General features: G+C 36.1%; 1 protein-coding gene and 1 non-coding gene across 2 annotated transcripts in view; both read right to left on the bottom strand.

The window, feature by feature from the left end:
- The window catches only part of LOC142987826 (uncharacterized), a 30,325-nt gene extending 6,822 nt beyond the window's left edge, over positions 1-23,503 (bottom strand). Inside the window, exon 1 of the mRNA XM_076136765.1 lies at positions 23,429-23,503. The gene's annotated coding sequence lies outside the window, so the exon portion shown is untranslated. The remainder of the gene's footprint in view (positions 1-23,428) is intronic.
- Positions 12,034-12,105, bottom strand: TRNAM-CAU (transfer RNA methionine (anticodon CAU)). The gene has a single exon. It is a non-coding gene; the product is annotated as a tRNA-Met (tRNA).
- Positions 23,504-23,714: the final 211 nt, after the last annotated feature.

Here is a 23,714-nt window from a genome sequence, read left to right as displayed (position 1 = left end):
GTCACTGTTACAATCTTACAATTAGTTTGTTGTTTGTGCTAATTTTTGGATTTGCGGTTTGAATTTTGTAGTTTAAAGCCTGCTGAAGACGTAGAAAGAAGTGTATTTTAGGGGTATAAAGCAGCATGTTGTAAATAGTAATAGGTTTTATTTAAACCTTTTACAATTATTTATTTTTGGTGATTGAAAAGAGAGACCGTGAGTTTCTTGCTAGCTCTTTTCATAAGGCTCTACTCCCTTTCCGAGCTAGCGGAAGATTCAGTAACTGTAACGACTATCATAAGTGTCAATATTTGAACTAAATTAATAAATAATTTTATTTTGATTCTGTCATTTTAGGGTCTCAGCTCAGATCGAAAGGGATTCTATCTAGGTATAGATAGTCTTACAAACTTAGTCTGAGTTCGGGATATTCCCTTTGGCTTTCAAATGCTGTCTGTGAGATCGGAGTAGTGTACCTTATACCATGTATGATACTAACTCTATATGCGCACTATTGAAAAAATATAACAAACTCGATTGGTTATTGAGTAATTAGGAAAGATTGTTGTTGTTATAAATAGGTTAGAAAGACAGCCCAAAGAAAGCTCTACATAATAGAAGTTAAATAGACACCGACTTAGTTTTTCTAAGCGACATTGATTCAAGGACATACAAAATTACGAACGAAGCAAGGTGTCATTAATAATTCGCTGTTGTCAAGATCATTCTAGTTTTACTACTGCCTTCTCACTTAAACCGACTACATTTTTTTTATTATATATTTAAAAAAGACAACTCCCGGCGACGAAACAAGGTGTCATTTCAAATTTCATACCTAAGTAAGTATGCAATTTGAATTGACTGGACCTTAACAGGGTAGGGTACTTTGACGGGGATGGGATGGTTGAAGGGATGCTTGAGGGAGTACCCTACTCACCCTAGATCTGGTAATGAGTACATACAAAAAGTAACTGCATACGTACATAGTAAAGATATACACCGGTCAATAAATAGTCAACTATGTACCAAAATGGCCGTCTTAGTCCATTCTGTTATGTCTACAAAACAATAATCTGAGTGAAGCATTAATAAATTATCAGATTGTCAATGATTTATGTTGATTAAAAGTGTTCGATTATTTCTTACGTGGGATTTAAGGAAAATTATCTTGTAGGTCGGTTTTGTTACCTGATTTTTTTTGTGGAATCTTTGAAGCTAAATTTAATTTACGTCCTATCAAGAATTATTTATCTCTGACGGTATATTTGTTTGTTTTTATTGACACATGATGGCTTTGGTTTAGATGAATAGTAATATAAGATGGAAAAGGGAGACAATATGTGAATCCGTTTGGGCCGAAATACCGATAGTAGTTTAACTACACGGGTTAACTGGGACAGAAATCTATACTTAATATTATAAAGCTGAAGAGTTTGTTCGTTTGTTTGTTTGAACGCGCTAATTTCGGGAACTACTGGTCCGATTTGAAAAATTCTTTCGGTGTTAGATAGCCCATTTACCGAGGAAGGCTATAGGCTACATATCATTACGCTACGACCAATAGGAGCAGAGTACCAGTGAAAAATGTTACAAAAACGGGAAAAAATATGATTCTCTTTTGTGACGCAAGCGAAGTTGCGCGGGTCAGCTATGGGTTATAAAAAAGATTAACTAAAGTCTAAGTCAGTGGCGACGAAGTCTTACGTGACGATTTAGAAGCAATCTAAAGGGCCATGTGTCATTTTGAATTTATTTTTGTCAAATATAATTCAAACTATGGAAACAAAGAAGTAGAGTTCATAGACACGAAAAAACTATACTTACTGAATCTTAAATATTAATTGCAAACGGAATCGAACCCGCGATCCTCATACAGCCGTACGCTTATCGTGGCGAGTGTGGCGACTACTTTAACCATTGCATCGCCTTCATATTACCATGAAATACTAATACAAGACTCGTATACTTAATGTGCTAGTAATTATTCAATTACACTACTTTGAAAGGCAGTTATTATGTAAAAATGTTCATGACGCCCAAAAGGGTATCGTATCAATTTAACAAGTCCGCTAGAGGCTTAGTTAGTGCCGTATTTGGGCATTTATTTTACAATGTAATGTGTGCGTATAAGAGTAAATATACGTATGAGCATTCACTTGAAATAGAACATTGGACCTCTGTATTGTTTTGTACAAAGTTAGACAATCTGCTATATAGAAATTTGGTAGGTTTTAGATAAAATATTTTCCCGAAATGATATTTTAATGCGACGAATTGAAAAGTAAAACGTAAACTTTTTCAAACCTTAGGAAATAGAGCCTTAAGAATAAGTGAGAAGCTGATACCAAACACGGTCCGTACAACGTTTTTTTGTTTTAAAATTAACTTTAATCGTACTTCTTAATATTTTTTAAAATTATGATTGTTGATTATTTGCGTTTATTTGTCGACATATCAAAAAACAGCGACGAGCATTTGCCAGAACGTTCCATTCTGCTCTAATGTATACTCACATTAACTAATACTACATCTGCCGCCTGTCATCGTCCGTAAATTGCATAGCTGGATAGAAAACGGTCAAGTTAGTTGTTAATAAAGTAAACAATGAGTTCAGACCGGTTTCTGAACGATGACGATAGAATAAACTTTGTGTTGTCGTAAATTACTTGCAGAAATACCCTACTGTTTGAAATGTTCAATGAATATTTCTTTAAAACCTTTAGTACCTTGCATACTTTTAGGTGCAGCGCAGACGGCACACTTTTTCTGTGCGATCGAGTCTGCAGAATATCATGATAGACATTTAAAAAGTAAAATGTGGGATGAAGTGTGCTGTATTGTTTATTTCGCTCCTGTTTGGACATGTATGAGTCTAAAGAAAAAACATAATACGGTAAGTTTAAGTTTTTAATAGACTTTACCACTTTAGTACACAGACTCGATCGCACAAAAAGTGTGCCGTCTGCGCTGCACCTTAAAAGGATATAAAAGTACATTATTTTATGATTACCTAGCAAGAAAAAAAAATATATATATGTTTGCATATTGATGCATTTGCGGCTTCATTAGGATGTGGAAAATAACTTAAAAATCTGGGTTATACCCAATTTCTGAAAATGCATGTTCAATATACTGGACATTGCCAAGTTAGCCATTAAGTTGTCAATCATTTTGATGTCCAGTATATTGCAATCTATCGAAATAAGTTTTAATTTCGTACTGTGTAATATACTTACTCATTTCTTACCGCGCGATTGCATGTTGTTGTTCAAAAAAAGAAAAATAATGTCTTTATTGGAACTATAGAAGGAATAATAGCTTTCGCTGGGTTTAACAGGTAGGTTATTGATCCTAAAACCCGATTGAGAATATTGTAAGATTCTTGACGAACTTCACCTAGAGTTATAAATTTTCATAACCCTAACTTGCATCGATATTTTACGCACCAAATACCACTCAATTAAAAAACCATAACCTAAGAACTAATCTATCAATCAACACAAACTTCAAAAACTATCAACACCTCACTACATTTTCACGTTCGAGTTGCAATCGACAACTCATAGTACCACCAATGACTGACAGTTGTCAATCGCGCGCGCGGTGCCCGACACCATTGTGGCTGACAAACAGTTGACAGTTGACAGCTGACAGCTGACGGCTGACAAATGGCGGTCGTCAGCGATGTCGTTAACGTCACTCCACTCATTATTCCAGATACTTTTTAATTATTTTCCAATTGGAATAGTGGAACGGTTTATAGATTTTGCGAATGTTCGGAGGAATAACTGTCTGGTGAAATGTTGTTTGTGTACTTTAAGTAAAAGAGTTACTTATTCGTTTGGTAGAGAATTAGTAAAAATTTTACTGTCATAATTTATTATTTGTCGTATTTGATTAATTAACTGAAGTAATTTCGTATTTTCAACATTTTATGGTCACGGTGGCAAAATAGTCATCCGGACATGGCAAAAAGCTGAATTTTTAACTTGACTGTATTTTTTTTGTATTAATTGATAATTAAATAGTCTACAAAAATACTATTTTGTAAGTTTTATGTATTTCTGCTCTACCTTTTTGAATTAAAATTTACTAATAAGTCTTTAAATAAATGAAATAATTAAACATGATATAAAGGAAAACTGCATAGGCACTGTTTAAAAGTCAACCGCATTTCAAAAGTTATACATCCGCAGTGCATTTAAAACATCAAAGTTATAACTTTAGGCTTTCGTACAGTCAGAATGATCCCAATTGATGTCATTATTGACCGAATTAACTATAATTTTAATAATTAAGTATGCAGGAATGTAGTTTTATGCGATTTTTACTGTACTTTTGTCCCTAGTAATTAAAATGTGCAAGAGCCTTCCCTGAAATAGTTTGTATATTGCTCAGTTTTTTATACCCTGGATATTCTTGCAAATGATATATAAATTGTTCTATGCTAATGTCAGACTAGTTACCGTTTTATTACAAATATCAAGAACTGTTTTTTAGGGCTCCGTATTCAAATAGTGACAAACGAAATTTGTAAAAGCCTGTTTCAACGTTCAGGAATAACTGTTAGATAACGTATCTTGTACATTAAGTGACAGCAAATTTATCTGTTTCTTAAACACTGGTTCAATATTTGACACCAGTCAAATCTCAAAATCTCATTAATATTTGACCAAATAACTTTTGCACCAATCTCAAGTGGTTAAAACTAGTCTACATAAACATAACTTAGTTGACACCTGTCAAAAATATGCTACTCTTCTGTTTTATTTTTTTTAAATCGATTTTCTATTAGAACAGTATATCAAAATCAATTGGTACTGGCCGTAAAAATAAATTCAGTATTCCATATTCAAAGTTTCCCTCGTATTTCAGTTGGCGCGAGCCACCCATCACTGTGGGCACACATCTGTCAAGTGTCAAAACATCGTACGTACACGGCGAGTTGTTTGTGTGTGTGGGTTGGTGTGTGTATGTGTGCGGACGTCCGTCAGTCACGCGTCCGCGGAGGCGTGGACCTAACCCGAGTGGACTCCACTTGGATCCCGGGATTTGATAGTAAATTGGTTTAGTTAAAGAGGATAGCGTATGGTGATTAATTTTTTATGAGTACCGGCTTGATAGTGACTTTAGTTCAGGAGCTGAGGGTACGAAAGTCTTACAAAACAAACGATTTTGGTCGATATAAATGAAGAATAATAGAGCAACGCTCACCACTTTGGGGAAGTTCAACTGAAAGAGTTGAATAAGCCTTCAGGCGATTAGAGATTGCACTACGAGCTACAAAGTTGCAACCAAGAAGGTCGTTAAAGAAATTGAAAGTGATCATTGTTATAGCAAGTTCTTTTAGCTGCTGATATTGTTTTCCAGTATCTGTTGCAACTTGCATTACCTTCAATACCACCTATATGGTCTATTTCAAACAGACTGCTGATACTCGATTTTGGAAGGAACCTGAAGACGTTTGTCTCTTCTGCGTGCCTAAGGTTCAAGTTTTTTAAATTAAGTTCTCAGAAATTATGGAATCAGGAGTCTCGTTTCTACGTTCTATCTCCACAACAAAGCCTAATCCACTCCAGCACCACCCCTTCCGCAGCCTGCCACTCCACTTAATAATTCCGCAGCAAACTCAAACCTACTAAACGATTACCATAGCCTACCGACCTACTCGCCTCCTAATTCCCAAATCACCATACAAATGAAGAAATTAAAGCCGAGCACAAAGCGGAACGGACCCGCGACGTCGTCAAAGGCTGTCGCCCGAATAACGACGTCGCCATCGATCGAGGTGTGCCCCGCACCCCGCGCGCCGCCACCCCCGCCCGCTGCACCCCCGGCCTGTCACCTTACACGTGCAATACAAACGATACGCTTTTTCAACACCTTTTTGATGTTTCAACTAATTGTGACGTCATGTTCTGTTTTTGAACTTAGTAAAACACTGGCCAGTAAAGTTTCGTTTCAGTAAAAGTTTGTTTGGAAGTAAATTTTATGTGCAACTTTTTTTTTTAGTTTTGGTCGCTTGTCATTTTGACAAGTGAGGCTAACGGCTGAAAGATATTGAATGTGCCATTGTTCGAGACACGTAACAAATCCAAAATTTAGATTTTTGTAACCAACATTTGAAGGGATGACATCATTGTTTCTCATATTGACACAAATTAATACAGTCTGCGGTACTTGGACACGACCAAGAGTAGGTTAGGCCTTGTGTAGGTACATCGAAAGGTAGTTTGAGTCAATTTCAAAGATTTCATCTCATCTATGTTTTTACACCTATCTATGCAATCAATGTGAGTTGAAAATCTAGATTTATAAATGCAATTAAAAGTCATTAATGTCAATCTGACAGCAAAGTGACTGATACAATAGTGCATTCCAAAAAGTTAAGCCTCTTTTACCACTGCTGCACTGTTGCGTTATTCAATTTTAAGTGGCGTTTAAAAGTATATACTTACCTACTCGACTCTACTTGGACAAAACTAGTGAAAGATTTAAGTTTAACTTAAAATTGAGTAATGTTCTGTATTCGGAGTCGAAATCTCATGCTTCTTGTCACTTGACTTGATAGATTGATGATAATTTAATATTTAAGAGTTTTTTTATTTATCTAAATTTATAATCGAAGGTGACACAATGACAAAAAATTCATCTGCCTTCATTTAATTGTAAATTCTTCGTCCTATTCATATCCAGTTTCATTCGAGACACGGTCAGTAAGGTAAGCAAACTTGAACCGGCCAGTACTTAGGTACTCGTAGGAAAGAAAAATATCGCGCGCTTTACGTTTCGATGAGCAAAATATGAAGTGGTATGTCAAATCCTTTGAGCGGCTTGAAGCAAGAAAAAGACAATAATATAAAATGCCTTATTAATCAATAAATACTTTTCTGATACATATACATACATATACTTATATCTTGTTATAGTTGAATGTGTAGACAAAGGTGTATTTTTTTCCTTTTCTAGTAATGACACGAAAACAGTAGGTTAACTGATATAGTCAACTGATTAACTATATTTACCACTCTGAATTAAAAACGATTAAAATGCCACCAAAAAGTTATAAATAAGAATTTATTTATTTGCAAAAATGTGAAGTACAAATAGTCGTTTTTGACACATACATCCATACATAATGTCACGTCAGTTATACCCGAAAGATATCTGAAAATATAAACAGGGGTACCTAGGTAGGTATATGAAATACACTCTTGTTTCGCCATTGACAATGTTAGTCCCTTAGAACACTGGCGAGCCTATTGCCACATAACAAGCCTTTTATATAAACTAAATATATATAAAACAAATCACCCATTAACTCAAACCCAGCCTCAATATTTGCACATACATACAAAACGCTATAATAAGCACAACTGTACAACACAAGGTGCAGTTGCATCGTATTTTTTCAGATAAACTATAAATCATGGTGCCCGCCTACGTCTAATGGGAATTATAATTGATACACACCCTATCTTCGTAGTTTTGTGATCGTAATAATATAAGGATTTAAATTTGTTCGGCGGTACATCTTGTGTTATCTATGGGGGATAATTAAATCGCATTGTGGAATGTTTTTGCTTGATGTAAAGGCTTTAAGACAGTATGCTCTCCAATCAATGGGTAATTTCGTAGTACGTTGCATTGGGTAGTCATACTAAACATTGGGTCTTTATCGAAGTATATATTTTGTTTTGTATGATTCCTGAGTGTTATTTTAGTGTTTGTGCCGTGTTTTGTATAGTTTTTAACGAGATAAAGTTTACTTTTGATACTAACGACAAAGAGCATCTTTTCAGGTTGGCAGAAAACAAAAAGTATTGAGAGGTTTTGAGTTTTTTTTAGCCCGTAAATGATTGTTGGATTGATACTGAAACCACATTGAAAGTATTTCTTTAACTACGAAACTCGTAAAAGTGACTAAAGACAAAAAAGAGAGTTTATCTATAGCTCTCAAAACCTTTGGGTACCAATATGTATGCACTAAATTATCACAATGGTATCACAAAACAACAGCTCAATGTTTTATACAAGCCTTAAGAGAGAATTCTTCTAGCGAAACGTGAGATTAATATGGACAATACAAATAGTTAGTGACATAGCTAGAAAGCTGTCAGCGCGACCTCTCACCGTCTCACTCAATATTTACGAGTGTCCAGACATTGACGGATCGATTGTGGGTCATTAGCCTGTCCGAGTGTCCACACTAATATCGTGGCGGATTTCACTATTGTATGAATTCATATTAAAATTGTTTTAAAATTTAAAATGAATATATTTCGCTGAGCCTTTTAGAAATGGTTAGTGTATGGCAGTTGTGTGTTAGGAGTATGAGGTCCCGGATTTGAATCCCTGGTAAAGTGTTTGCGGTTTTTTTTTAATAAATGAGACTAGTCAAAAGACTGTGTGAGTGCAAAAATCTGACACCATGTTGTCCATCAATTAGTAATGTTAAGGAATAAGTCCGTTCAATTAAATGTATGTACGTCGTCACGCAGTGTTTGTGTGGCCGCAGGTTCGATTCTCACCTAGCAAATATTATTTTGTGAAGTCTACAAACTGTAGTTTTGCATCTTTATACTTTATGTTTTTAAAATTCAACACAAGATCATATTTTGCTTGCTAATTCATTGAAAAATAAATACCGTCTAGCTTAACGGATACGATTTTGACAGATTTATACAGGCGAGAGACATATTTAAAGTAGGTTTTTAAATATTCAAAAACAATTTGACACTGATTCCTATATATTCAGGTGCATACATAGATAAGAATTTATAAAACAATACAACAATTTCTGAAAGTTAAGAAATAGTCTCAAATACTAACACACAGTGTATAATAGATGTAAATGTAGGCGCAGGCAGTAAATAAGGTCATCACTTAGTGCTGGCAGCGTCAAGCACTTGTTGCTAATGTTTACCTACTATGTATGTTTATGAGTTACTAACTGAAACTGTGTACTATGTGGACTCATTTTGATGACGAGATTTTTTAGTATGGGTGTCTTTTTACGGTTGAGAAGTTATACTTATGAATGAATTTAATAATGATGGTCTGTTTTCTTAAGACGAATCGAATGAGTACTTATTTGATGTAAGATCACGAGTTTGGTCATGTTGTCATCAGTTAAAAAAGTTCGTAGCTGTGACATTTTGTTATTTTGGAACTAAAATTTGAGTATAAGGTGAGGAAATTCAAAGCCTAATTTCACAGATTTTAAAAGGGTCTCTTGTGTGTCAATCTACTCTATGTGTAGTTTTTTTTTTCATTTCTGGATCCTAGCTTCGTAATATGAGAGTTGGATAAACCTACTTTTCTATTACAGTAAAATTTTTGTTAAGTCTATTTTAGGGAACTCTCAGACGTCAAGATCTCTCCGTCACAATTACAGCAATTGATAACAATTTCCAAAACACACAACTTTGAAAATTGTTGCAATACCAGCCAACATAATTTATCGAAAATATAAAATCGCATGGGGATTTCAACTTGTATGCTTAATCAATTAAAATACAAGCAAATTTCCGAAGTAATCCATCTTGCTGTAAGTTGGCCACACGTCCCATGTCCGGCCGGACAATGTATGCCTCCCGTGGGATTGATAGATTCATTAGCACTTACTCAACGATGACGTAATTGTTTTTAAACCATATTGCATGGATTTTGCAGAGATTCATCGAGGCTGGAGCGAGATGCTTACGAATATGATGAAGAGAGGGAATTCGAACATGTGTTGGTGCGTTGTAAGTTTGTAACTTTGCAAATAGATCTATGTTCTAAACTGCCATGTTATATGATTCTTTTTTAACAGAAAAACGTCAAGCTATTTGACGTTTATTGCATCAGAGTTGAGCTAGTACACTTTCGATTCATATTTTGGTATTAATCTAGTTTCAAAGTTCTCTAGATGCTCGAGGCAGAAGAATTAATCTATACTGTCCTTGCTGTAAAGTAAGCAGAAAACATCTGACATGGAAAAATTTTAAAAAGTACCTTTTAAGACTTTTAGATGATGGAAGATATCAGCACTATGGTTAAGAAACAACTGTTTGATGTATAGTGATGTTTTTATTTAGTTATCTTGGAGGTGTGTACCTACGTATGTGTTAAATATGATCTAAATCTAAGGCACCTATCACGACCGACGAATAGCCCTATAATCTGATAGCTTCTAACATTTACTGAGCTCACTACAATGTAACTCGATCAAGTCATGTACCATTTCATCGAGTTCAAATAGCCTTTAGAAACAAAGCGATCTTTGTTATTATTTACGAGCTAGAATAAGTCTTGAGCTAGCTGTTGCGCAGGACTGGCAAATCGCCGTGATATTTCAACGGCGCAACTTCTATATACCTCATACAATAGGTTCAGAGGTGCCTATCCGTCATTGGTTTACCATACAGCAGTCATTAGTCTACGTCACAGTCGTACTTGGAGAACGGAACGTCCGCGCATGGAGTCATTACGCGGACCAATCAGCGCTCGGCGCAAGCGCACCCCGCCGCGTTCTTTATAACGCTGTTGCGCGGGAATATATCACATGTCAAGACTCAAAAGGGTTTTTTACAAACGTATCTCGTATTCGTCATCGTTATGGTCCCGGAGGCTGGCTCGCGTGGCGTCACATAAATAATAACATGTGAAAAGAAATTATTTATTAAACCTTCGTGTCAGTAGGATAACTCTTTTTTTTAAGTCCACTTCGATTCTTGACACGGATTTGTGGAAATGTATGCGTCCGTTTATTCTTAACTTGACCTACAGTGGTTTTTCATTTATTTTAAGCGTTATTTCTTAAGTGTTAAGGGTCGTTTTCGCGGAGCAAGTTGTGTGTTTTGTTTTTGTGTGTTGCGCGTGTAAGGATTCATAATAATATTATTCATGTAGGAGTAATAAAGAGATGTCAATGTATAGATATGCGGTATGCGCGTATACGTCGGTGCTGAATAAATTATTGCTTTTAGTAAGAGATTATCAAGGGACTGTTGGTTGCGAAATACAAAGATTGAATTACAATCGGAACGTATCAGTCTCTAAAGATGAATTCATTTGAGAAAATAAACTTACTTTTTTTTATCAATGTGAATATTTTATAACATAAGATTTTGAAAATTGCAGATCCTAAGCACAGCTTAGATACTAGGTACGGCTAATGGCTATTCAGCTAAACTAAACCTTGCACTCACACGGCACAGCGGCTTACCACTAAGTTCGGCACAGGCAAAGATATCATCATCATCATCATCAGCCTTTTTCTTCTATATTAGACCTAACCATTAGCCCAAGCCTCAGAACAATTGATAAGAAATACATTTTCATTTGACTAGCGTCGCAAGTCGTCATTTCAATCCACCAAAATCATTGTTCTATACTCTATTGGGAACCCTTCTAAACTTTTATAAACAACTACTAACAGCACTCGCATTTATAAACTTAGTGGGATATAGAGTTCTTTAGACAAACTTAAGTTAATTTTCTTAACTAAAAACAAATAAAACGTGTATTTAAACACATAATCAAACAATGTCTATTGTTATAGAGTATAGCCGTGAGCGATGGCGATTGAAAGTGCACCGCTCAGCGATATCGCTAGCTATCAAATAAATCATCATGGCACAATAACTCCAAGATTTCAATTAAACATAAATCTCGTGTGACGCGAGCCTAATGGACCTCACTTTCATACATCTATGAGATTATCGTGCTTGCTTTTTGTTGTTTTACAATGTTATTCGCGGGCAAAAAAATATTGGTTTTCGTTTTTGTTTTTTTTTGACCCGACGGGTGGTCACCCTACTGTTTTTAGTATTTATTGGTTGTTATAATTTAAATAGCATTTGTTTAGTATTATCAATAGATAGTAGCGAGGAAAAGAGCTTTTATTCTTTTATTGTTCCTGAAGATAAATATATTGAAAGGAAATTTACAAAATAAACAAAATAAAAAATGTATACATAAGAATATCAAAGTTCATTTAAGTTATTTCCACTAAAATAATGGGAAAAGGTATTTGGAAGCAATTAAAAGAACAAAAAGTGTACCTAGCAGAGCGTGGTTTCGATCCACGGACCTCTGGGTTATGGGCCCAGCACGCTTCCACTGCGCCACTCTGCTTCTTATCGAGTTGACGAAATTACCGTTGAGTTTGTGTGACTTAATATTTTTTTGTGTTATTACCGCATTTTTTTATTTGAACAGACTCAACGACCTACAAAATAATACTACTTTGGGCTAATAGGTATGTACTGAAATTTAAACAATATCAGTTTGTTTGAACTTTATGGTGCTCGTGCCCCGTAGGTAGTTACAGTAAGTACCTAATTAATATAATACCAGCGTACAATTCTTTTTTGTTTTAATTAGGCAGGTAATTCATTTTTTCATGGTACCTATATAGGTATACACATCATAATCATCATTTTAATTGTTCACATAACTAAACAGTAAAAAAATCTAATTTATGCCTAATCCTTTTTTCTAAACACCTAAAACAATATACAAATTCTTCAACATAAAAAATTAAAAACAACATTATTATGCCGTCATATTGTTTCCACAGTCATGTCTCAGCGAAGCTCAATAAAAACCTGCTGATATTGTCGAAGGCGGGCGCTGACGTGCTTATTAACGAGAAAATTGAAAATTGACTGAACAACATGATTGGCAAGGGAATATTAGCTGGATGCAATGTTGCCTGCGAGCACTTGTTTACGTTTTTAAAAAGAAAATACTCGCGTGACGTTAATCCATCATTTTGGCGCGAACGCCATTGCGCGGGAAAATGCATGAAGCTACTTTATAGTCAATTATTTTATAAAAGCGTCGTTGTTTTATTTATACCTATTATAAATAACAAAATTTTAATAAGAATTTTGCATTGTTTGCTCGGAATGAAACGTGAAATATTTTTAGTGAGACAATAGCTATAAAGTAGTTCTGAGTAGTGCAACTAGATGGCGTTAGTTGTTTAAATTATGCAGCTAAAACAATTTAGGGGTTTAGTGCTTGCAATTTTATTTTGAAGTGGAGAGTTTTCTTGGGTCATTATTTTAAGTAAGTTTTGTGGTTGGAAGCGTTATAATATTATTTAGAGACTAGAATATTCTTATGCTATGTTTCATTTGGAATTAGTTTAAATGATGACTTAGTTTAATGGAAGTAAGTATAATAATATTATTTGAGTTGACCTTTCTTCGCACAGTTCAAAGAATTACAGAGTCAAGGTAAGGCAGCTGTTTAGCAAACAAATCTATAAATAGTCTATCAAATAGTGAGTCACAGTTTCGCGACTCTATCAATCAATCTATCAATTGGCTTGGTACTGTCTACAACAAGCAAAATATTCTTGTTGTAGATTCTAAATGTAGTTTTTGACATAACGTTTAATCTTTTCACCATTTTGATTTAGATAGGTAGGTACCTATGTAATTTTTTTTATCGCAAGGATTAGTCATCAAAGCCACAGTAAATCCATATCAATACGTAGTATCTGTCGTAATTCATATAATAAACGATAAAAATACAAATAAAACCAATTGACACGAGTAATTGTACATTTTAATTCGATTTTAATCATTGTTGAGCGACATAAAGCGTTCGCAGCGCCCCTAGCGGCTGTTGCGGGCCACAGCTGCGTTACCTCTCCCCTATTATACGTTTATTATTGTCGCATGTTATTTCCAATATTTTTCGCCATCTCATTACTCGACGGCGCTAATCCGTCGGGAGAAGACGCTCCTTAATGGAGGTGATCATGTGTCCTAACGCGTAACGTATTGAAATATGACGTATTGGATGTACCTTCGGGGATTCAACGTTAATAAACGAAAAAAAACACTTGGATTATGGAACGCTCCCCGGACGGGCACGCATCGCAATAATTCTCTTTCGAATGACAGCCCAATGATAAATCAAGGCGACTGTGAGAAGAAATGCCAATAAATATCGCGCCGAAATCCAATAATTACGAGGCAATGAGCCGGCCGGCCACAAATCAACGGACGGACGGACGGACGAGCGCATACTAACGTCTTATCCTAACATCAGATTAAAAACATCAATACTTGTCAATAGGAGTCGCCTCCCACGTAATTATAGCCAACAATATCCCGGGGAGGCCGAGACCGAAAAGGATTAACATATATCAAGGTGGAATAATTGAAGGAATCGATTAAATGAAGAGTATTAATTGCTGATGCGCCCGCGCAGAGCGAGATCCCATCGCGCGCACCGCTTTCATATCCTCCGTTGTAATGTAATATTAACTGACCGTCCGTCCGTCTTTTATGGAATACGATAAATAAATAACATTATGCGTGTACCTATCTACGTATGTAGTAATGTAGCCGAGCCTCAAACTTGCCATGTGGGCCTTTAGCAAAACAACATCGCGATTAACACAGTTAATTCCCCAATTTAAAAACCGAACAAACAAATGTATGTAAATTGCGCAACTCTATGTAAAAGCCGACGATAACCTTGCAAAGCGATGCGGACGGGTGGTCCACTCAATCGCGACCTTAGAACTCGGCAATAAGAGCGGCCCACTGGCAAACTCCTCGTTGGCGAATTGAAGTGAACTCGAAACAAGCACGTTCAGAAACTGCTTACACGAATTAGCGCATCAAAACGGGCGCAGGGGGCGAAATTAGAAAACTCTTCCCCTCGGCCCTCGCCCCCCGCCCCGCGGCCGTTCCGCACGTCATAAACTGACAATTTACGATAACGCCGGGATTAGCCTGTTTGTCTGTTATGCATTCGAGTATGGAACGGAGCGGGTGGAGTTACAATGTCGACGTGTGAAACGGAACGGTTTCCTCGTCGCCCGTCCGTCGTCGCACTCGTCGTATACTCCGAGCGAGCGACATCGACGCGGAGCGACACGGAGCGCCCCGGAGCGGTGGCGGCGTGGTGCGGGTAGATGAAATTGTTTTACATTTACATGCACACGACACCAGCTCTCATAACACCGAGCTTGTACAAAGGTCCCGGAATGCTTCCGCGTTCATTCCCTCCGCACATTTCATCAAATACGTTTGGCTTCGTCATTGACAGAACTGAATAAAATGTAGGTCAATGGCTCTATAAAACACTTCCTGTTCTTATATTTTCGACTTTTATTTGACGTAAACAGCTTCAGCTGAAAACGTTTTTATCAATATCAAAGGGACAGGCGGTCGGTCGGCGGCGATGAGAATTTTAAGGCATCTTAAATAAGTTTATAAAATAGCCAATAAATTACAATAACAACCCATTGAAACCCAACGAAAGTATTTTTAACTGCACATTTTGAACTCTATATTTTCACTGTTATTTTTTATTTCGGAACTAATTAGTAATTACCAGAGATATTTATAATGGACTATTGTGATAATTGCTGTTATATCGTAATCGATTTAATTCGATTTCATTTGATAACCGAATAGTAATCGACTAAGTATTTATAAGTGTCAAAATTGAAATATTGAGTTTGGACACGATACGATATAAACGATTACCATGTGACGCTTCATCGAGCGCTACATTATCTAATTTATTAATTTGCTCAAAAAATCCCGAGTTGTGTGTTTAATAAGAGGTATTGGATTAAATGTCACGGAACAAACAAACAACTGATAATTTACGACATCATTTGCATGGGTAATTTTTTATCTAATGCCCAAAGGTCATTATTGCGATGGTCATTTTTAATTAAAGTACACGTTTCCGTTTGAGGAGGTTGGCAACACGGGCGCTCGGCGGCCGGTGGTGTTGCCAGTTTATTGGTAAATTAATTTATTGGTGTTAAGTCGTTAGTTTTGTCCTTACGTACTCGTAAAAGCACTGTTATGCATGTGTATCGACTATTAAAAGTTACGACGACCATGCTTAGTATTCGTTGGGGACATAAAAAATAACTACCACGTTAGCTAATGTGTAGTGCAATGTTTGTATGTTTGTTAATAGTTGAACATTATTTTACATAATTATGGAGAAATGTACGTGTAAGGTATGTTCGCCCTGTTAGCCTGTTAGCCTGTTAGGGTGTAATTCACTTGCGTTTATACGGCTCCGGTGCTAATTATGTAAACTTTTGTTAAATGTAAGCAATAATTAGCTTAGTTTTTTATTTCCGTGTTGTTATTTAGTTGCTATGTAGTTGTTTTTATTTGTTTTATTGGTAGTGATATGTTTAGAACGTACCTACAGGAGTTAGAACACTTAGATCTGAACTGTAATTATACGATAGGATTAAGGTAATTATTAATAACTGGTAGAACGCCTAACAAAACCACCTAGCGCTGTGAACTATCAACAGTAAGAATATTCAGAAAGTCTTGAATCAGTCCGAGTCAGTGAAACAAACAGACCTTTATTTCGGTACGAGTAAGTAAGCTAGCCAATTTACGACGGAGCGTTGAGTAGGCACTGTACTGTAGTGAGTGTAGCCAGGGCAGGGTAGTGCGCCTCCGGGGCGGCTCGCGCTTGACGCCGCGTGCTCTCCCTACCGCTAATTTCTTAAAGGGCGAGCCGCGACCGCACACCGTGAATAATTGTCCTGCTAAAAGAAAAACCCAGCAAATCTCCACGATTAGCATAAAAACCATCTAAACAGGCGAGAGGAAGCCGTCTCCTTCCTTCCGCAATATTTGTGAAAAAATTACACATTTCCTGCCGACATTTTGTCTCTACACCGCAGTCGCTGAGCGCTTGCGACGGTAAAAAAGTAACTAATGTTAATTGCACCGCCCGGCAAAATAAAATGGTAATTAATGAAGCGAAATTGTAAAAAGAAATTGTTATTGCCCTCGGTTACCTCTTTAAAAACAACAGGAGCGTTTACTATTCGACGTTCGAATAGTAATTCCGCTCCCTCAAGTCTCATCCAGACATCTGTTCCGATTCCCAATAAAAGTAGACGGCAGCCGAAACATAGAATTTTATCACTGCTGTGTCCATCATAAAGCATCGGCGGGCGCGCGGCGGGCGCGGGGCGGCTGCGGGGCGGGGGATGAGGATAGAGGGGCGCATAAAAGTTTACAGGCATTCAGCTAATAAATCGTGTCAAATAAATAAGTGTTGAGTCGGTTGGCGGCATATTGATTCGTCATGTGCCGCCTTAGAGCGGCGCGGGGGACGGGGGCTGGGTGGCCATAAAGGTGCGTAATGGCCGCCGTCGGAAGACAGCGCAGTGGCGCGCATCGATTAGCGCTCGCCGCCGCGTCAGCCGCCGACGCAACGCCTCACTGACACTCCGCTGGCCCGACACAGGCTCCCTCACGACATCCCCACGACATCCGCACAAATACACACTAAAATATCACACGCAAAAACTCGACTATTTAAACCGAGCAATACTAACACGATTTATGGCCCAACTCTACGGCGAAACACTCATTAAGTTTTTCCAGTGCGATACTAGATGGCGTTAGTGGTACCATTAGCCTCGAACGAGGCAGTTATTTTATGATTACAAGTAATGTAGTTGGTACAATTTCCGCATAAATATTGCTAGGATTACGAAAGATCTTTGCTTTTGCTCAGTCGATAGCCTTCCTACGAGAAGCGAGTAGAATATTTTTAGTAAGTAAGTGCTTTAGTTAGCTGTGTTGATGACTAGAGTTCGTGGATATTATCTTAATTCAATTTAGTTTTGTGAATGTCGCTAGTTTATGATTAACTTTGTGATTCGATAAGTATAAGTTGGTTCACGAAGTAAATTGCAATAGTTACAATGAATTACAACATCATTACAACGGTAATGGTGTTCCGCGAGCGATTACTGAACAACATCCTGTGATTAGTCGCCATGTTTTATATACAGCGTGTTACCATTACTCAATACTCACTTAATTCATGTAGCAACAAGATAGTTCCAAAAAATATCCTCATCAACTATGTTATTTATAGATCGCTATAAATAAAACTTAAACGAATAATATAATTAAAATAAAGATTTATTGTCACAATCGAAACCAATTCGTCCGAATATAAAATATAGAATAATTCTCACAAATTAAATTGAGCATTTAATTTTCACTTAAAATACGTTACTCGGAGAAATCGATGTACATCTGAACGTAAGAAATCGTTAATTAATCGTTTTAAACTCAATTAATCGCATCAGCGTCCTGTACGAGGAGAATTGAGCCGACCCTTATAGCCGTTGCATTCGGACGTTGATTAAAATCTCTCACTACATTCACACAAAGGCTTACTTTGATATATGTATAAATCTTATGAAACGTCTGCCCGTCCCGAGTACATACGACACACAAGCAAAAATCACCTCTAAACCCAACGTGTAGAGTATTAATTACTGTGTAAAAAAACAAGATGTCTGCCTACCACCTGTCAAGTGATATATTGACTTTAAATAACATATCTTATTTATGTTGAATCGGAAACAAAATCGTATAAAAAAGGGTTTTATTATAAATAATCGTGTCGGGATGAGTGGGTGTATAACTAAATTTGTACTCGGGGTTGTAATACAAGTTATTGTTTGTGTGTATGTGTGTTTGTCAGTGCCTAGGTCCGAACGGCTGCAGATAAATTGATGGAGATAGTGTTTCTTTCTCTGTTCAACAAGGTGAATAAGGTTATTGTTTGTCGGACTTGAACAATAGTTGACTTGACTATATTGAGCGAGTGGATTGACTTGGTTGAAGCCGTTTTAAGATATTATGGTAATAAATTAGTGTGATAAGTAAATCTGTTTGGTAGATCAGTTTGGCTACTGTCGTTTGACTGGTTTTTCAAATATGGTGATAGGATAAGGGCAGGTTAGGAGTAGGACAGGCTTCGTGGGCTAAAAAGTTAAAGTGATAAAGGCTAGTCGTCTATAAATTAGAAGTTGATACTTTAAATGCAATAAAACGTAAGGCAGCAAAGGGAGGCGGTCAAAATTTGCAGATCCTATGTTACTGATGCAGTGAGGTTTGCTATATATTTTTTCTAAGTGTCTCACGCACTATTCCAGTGCATTAATCTATTATTAGTACATAAAAAAGCTTCCAAAAAGCAAGGTTACTTGTTACAATAACCTACTAATGTGTTCAATACAATTGAACAACATCTTCACAATGACAACTCCCTAAAGAATCAAATTTTAAGGAAACAAAGGGCTTAGTATTTTTTGAAGAACGACCGACAAAACGTACAAAAAGATACATAAAAACAGATAACTCAGAAGATGTAATACATAAATCATGTTATGACATTTGTTATCGACTACGATTATTGAAAACTTGAAGGATATTATTAATTTTATGAGTTTAGACATCGGTATACTAATTATGGTTTATAATCATGGAGACTTCTTCGGTTGCAGATTTTTTGTCTCGGAGAGGCAGGCACAGATAATTGCTGGGTTGAGACAATATTAGACAGGTGGTAGGACTTATTGAAAGATTTACTATTCGTTTCTAACTATGGCTAATGTAAATTTTATTTGCTGTCGGTCCATTACGGTTTATGTATTTGGAAAAAGGTAATTAATCAGACATACAACAAACCAAAGGGGAATAAAATGAGAACGAAAGCAAATAGAAAAATGCCTATTGCAATAAAAATATAATAAATCAAAATCACAACATAAAAACGGGAATGCAAAAAATTTATAAACGCAACCTAAAATCCACTTGTCTGCCGATAATATGAATTTAAATCACACAAACACAATCCCGCCAATACATTACACGAACCTTTTTCGACGCACGAACCGCGAAACCATTAAAAACGTACATAATTCAATTCAGATCGAGTTTTCAGCTCCCCGAGTCTATGACACACTCGCTAAATCTCACGGAAGGCGGTCTCGACGACCATAAATTTTTATTTCGTAAATAAAAATAATAAAAATAAATAAAAGCCGTTCCGTGTGCGACCGGAAACATTTGTCCCGCCGCGTCACCGTAATCCGGGGACTCTGGATTTATTATTAATTAGCTTAATATGTATCTAAATAAATGCGCATTTGTACAACAACCTGTATATCACCGGCTGTATGTCAACGACGTTTGATTTATTCGAATTTTTGAAGATGGCGGACGTTCTATTTTTGAATTGATTGCATAAATTATAGAATTATTTTTATTTAATCGATGCATTATTCTGCTTTATTATTTTTGCTTGTCATTCTAAACATATTTAGGCAAACGTTTTATAAAAATTGTTCCTGATCTATAGATCTTATAAAACGGGTAATATTTTCGACAAGTCTTATCATAGGCTGTATAGAAAAACTGATTTTATTCATAATAGATTTTTAATAATCTCATAATAATATTAATAGATAAACAAGTTTTGTAATCGTAATATATTTGTCTAGCTATTTAATTTAGGCGATATTTTTTGTTTATGTCATATATAAGACTATGTTAAAATGTTAGATTTTATCATATCACCAGGCGCCGCTTATTATTGATTTCGTTAATAAAATTTTGCAAATATAGTAGCTTGTTATGCTAAATTAAATACAGGCTGTTTCATTTTAATTAATCTTACCCCCGGTTTCTGAGGACATTTAGCGGTAGTTTATCTATTCAATAACTTTTTTTATATGAGTTTTAACGCTATTGAATAGATAAACTACCGTTAAATGTGCCTCACAAACCGGGGGTTAGTTAATCAAAGACTAATAAAGGACTTTGAGTCAATATTATAGATTTTGTTATTTCTTTTCAGGTCAGCAAGGAAGCTGGAGTCATAAAATGTTCAGTTATAAATCATTTTTGTGACCGAAGATTTAGCTCCTGTTTCGTCACTTCTGAATAAGTTTCAGGAGGAGCTTTGACAATGAATTTGCTATTATTTAAACTATGGGATAAGTAATCAGACACTAATCCATAAATTGTGTGCTGGCTAATGAAATTGTGAGATTGATCCAGTTTGATAGGTTATGGCCAAATTCTTTTCATTATAACTTGAGCTCAGCAACAGGATAATAATATGGATGAAGAAGTATTATCCTCTGCTAACGCTGGTTTAATAGGCTACAGATTGGTAAAGTAAAGCAACTGTCATATGAACTGTTAACCCATAGATTTATAACAAATAGGTCGAAAGGTGACACCCACAGATTAATATAAAATTATAACATTTGCATTAAATCAACATAAAAACGTTCCAAATTTCAAACGAAACCGTTAGTCGAATTTAAATTATAATTGTTTATTCGGATTTTGAATGCAACGTTTTTTAGGGTTAAATACCCAAAGGATAAAAACCGGACCCTAATACTAAGCCTCTGCTGTCTGTCTGTCTGTCTGTCTCCCGCTGATTGTCTGTCCGTCTTTCTCCAGGCTGCATGTAGCTCATAAACCGTGACAGCTAGAAAGCTGAAATTTTCACAAATGATTTACTTCCGTTGCCTCTATAACAACAAATTCATAAAACTAAAAAAAATATTTAGAGGGTTCCCATACAATAAACGTGTTTTTTCTCATTTTTTTGCTCAATATTAAAAACTGTAGGATAGGTAGACGCTTCAAATTTTATATTGACTCTATTTTATATTGAGTACGGAACCCTTCGTACGCGAGTCCGATTCGCACTTGGCCGGTTTTTTTCTATGAACAGTTAGAGGTGCTATTATGCAAGACGCTCGTAAATATGTCTAGTGACATAATCTGTGCATTATGACGAGTGATGCATTGCTGTCGTTCCGTCCTTTTTGTATTTATCTCTTTGTTTTCACTACAATGAGTAGTTTTTGAAAGAAAGTCGAAATGTGTTGTGCAATAAATCTCTTTGTTAATAGTTGATGTTTTTATGATTTTTGTTTTAGCGATGACTTCGAGAATGAAATGCAATAGTTTGTATTTAATGAGTTGTTCTATTTAAAAGTGGTAAAGTTGAGCTATAATGAGTATTTCAAGTAGATAAATTAGATGATTGAATGAATCTTCTCTTAAAAAGTTCATCTTTTAAAAAATTAAAGAATAACGTCACCATCTTTATAATTTATAAGAATACAAACACAACAATGACAAATGTCATCGGTACAGTCGCACACAAAAAAAGGTGACAAAAATTAAAATATCAAAAAAATTCAATCGGTGTTTAAAAGAATTTCAAAATATGTTACGTTTTAATTTTCGTGAAGGGGATGGAAGGGTGTAAGGGTGCGGGGTGTGACGGGGGACTGCGTACGAGTAACAGCCACGCACGCCATAAATCTGTCACGAGACGGCCCCCAGCAACGCCTTGGACCGTCCGCAAGGCACTGTTTTTTTTAAATAGTATATTTTATATTTTTTGAATTAAAGTATCAAGATCTGTTTACCTGACGTGTGAGTTCTTTATTAGCTTGCGGTGATGTTTAAAGATTTTTGTTGGTTAAATTTATAGTTATGTGAAATGAGAGAAGAACAGCTAAGTTGAAGAAAAAAATACAAGACTTATAATAATAAAAGTTATTGTTAGCGAAATTTTTGATTAATTAGAAAACATATATTTCATGTCTTTTAAAGACTTCATCCATATTATTAAAGCCATAGTTTTTATAATGAACAACTTTTTTTCAAGTATATTTAATGTTTAATTATAAACCAAAAACTTGAGTTCAGTATTAAAAAAGTTAAGCATTTTTCAAGAATAATGACTATAATTACAAAAGAAATCATTTTTTCTCGACGCTACTCGCAGTGGATCAACGTTGTACGCACTCACGACGTCTCTGACAATGAACAAGTAAATGTACCGCAACTCCTTTTAGAACGAAACACTACAAATAAAAAACATTTTATATTATCTTGAGAAAATTTTACAAAAAATATACTTGACAAGTCTATTTGTTACTTTACTTAAATAATGATTATAATAATTAGTCTATAAGTTATTATTTTCTTACTAAAAAGTCCATAAAATTATGTCGCCGACTGTATTTCATTAAAAACAAAAACTAATCTAATGTATTAAAACCAGTAACTAAATAGAGGGATTAAAAATACTCGCCTGCCAATCCGGAACCCCATATTTACAACCCTAGGGGGTGAACGGGGGGTGATCATAAAATAAACAACGCTTATCTAAAATTTTCGACAATACTGAACTAACCTTCAATTATCGCAAATGACATACGTCTAGTGCTAGTGTGGCAGTTAGCAAGCTCCGCCCACCACGCGACAACGCCATCTATTGACAACGAACCGGAACTACCAACGTCACATAATTTTAGGTTATGTTTTGATACAATTCAATCAAACTTTTAATTTACGCTCCGCTACCCGGTTTCGAATTCTGAATGACTTAAACCATTTTTTTCTACATCTAATTACAGTTCTGGAGCCCAACGACGCAGTTGAGAAGTTTGTCAAAACACTTGCAAAGTACAGACGCTTGTGAACAACAACAAAACCTTGTTTCACCCAATAACACAATATCATTCATCGCACAAACTTGTCAGTGAAAACATGCACGTCAAACATCAAAATATGAGCAGAAAATAACTTACCAGTGTTTATTTTGCGATAAAACACTAAATAAAACAGCACGATAATAGCGAGTTGTGACTCAGCTCACTTCGCAGTCCGCAGAGCGAGAGGTGGCCGAAGTTAGCCGAGTGTGGAGGCCCGTCCCTCGGCGGTGCTCGGCGGCGCTCGGCGTCCCGCCCCCCGGTGTTTGACGGACAACGCTGACGGCTCGCAGCAGACGCGCCATACGCGCTCCATGATCAGTACGCGCGGCGCGAATTCCGAACGTCGCCAAACGATTTGAAATCGGAACGGAATGAACGAAAC

The sequence above is a fragment of the Anticarsia gemmatalis genome, chromosome 4 (genome assembly GCF_050436995.1).
Source record: "Anticarsia gemmatalis isolate Benzon Research Colony breed Stoneville strain chromosome 4, ilAntGemm2 primary, whole genome shotgun sequence".
Taxonomy (NCBI): domain Eukaryota; kingdom Metazoa; phylum Arthropoda; class Insecta; order Lepidoptera; family Erebidae; genus Anticarsia; species Anticarsia gemmatalis.
This window is presented reverse-complemented; position numbering and strand designations above follow the sequence as displayed.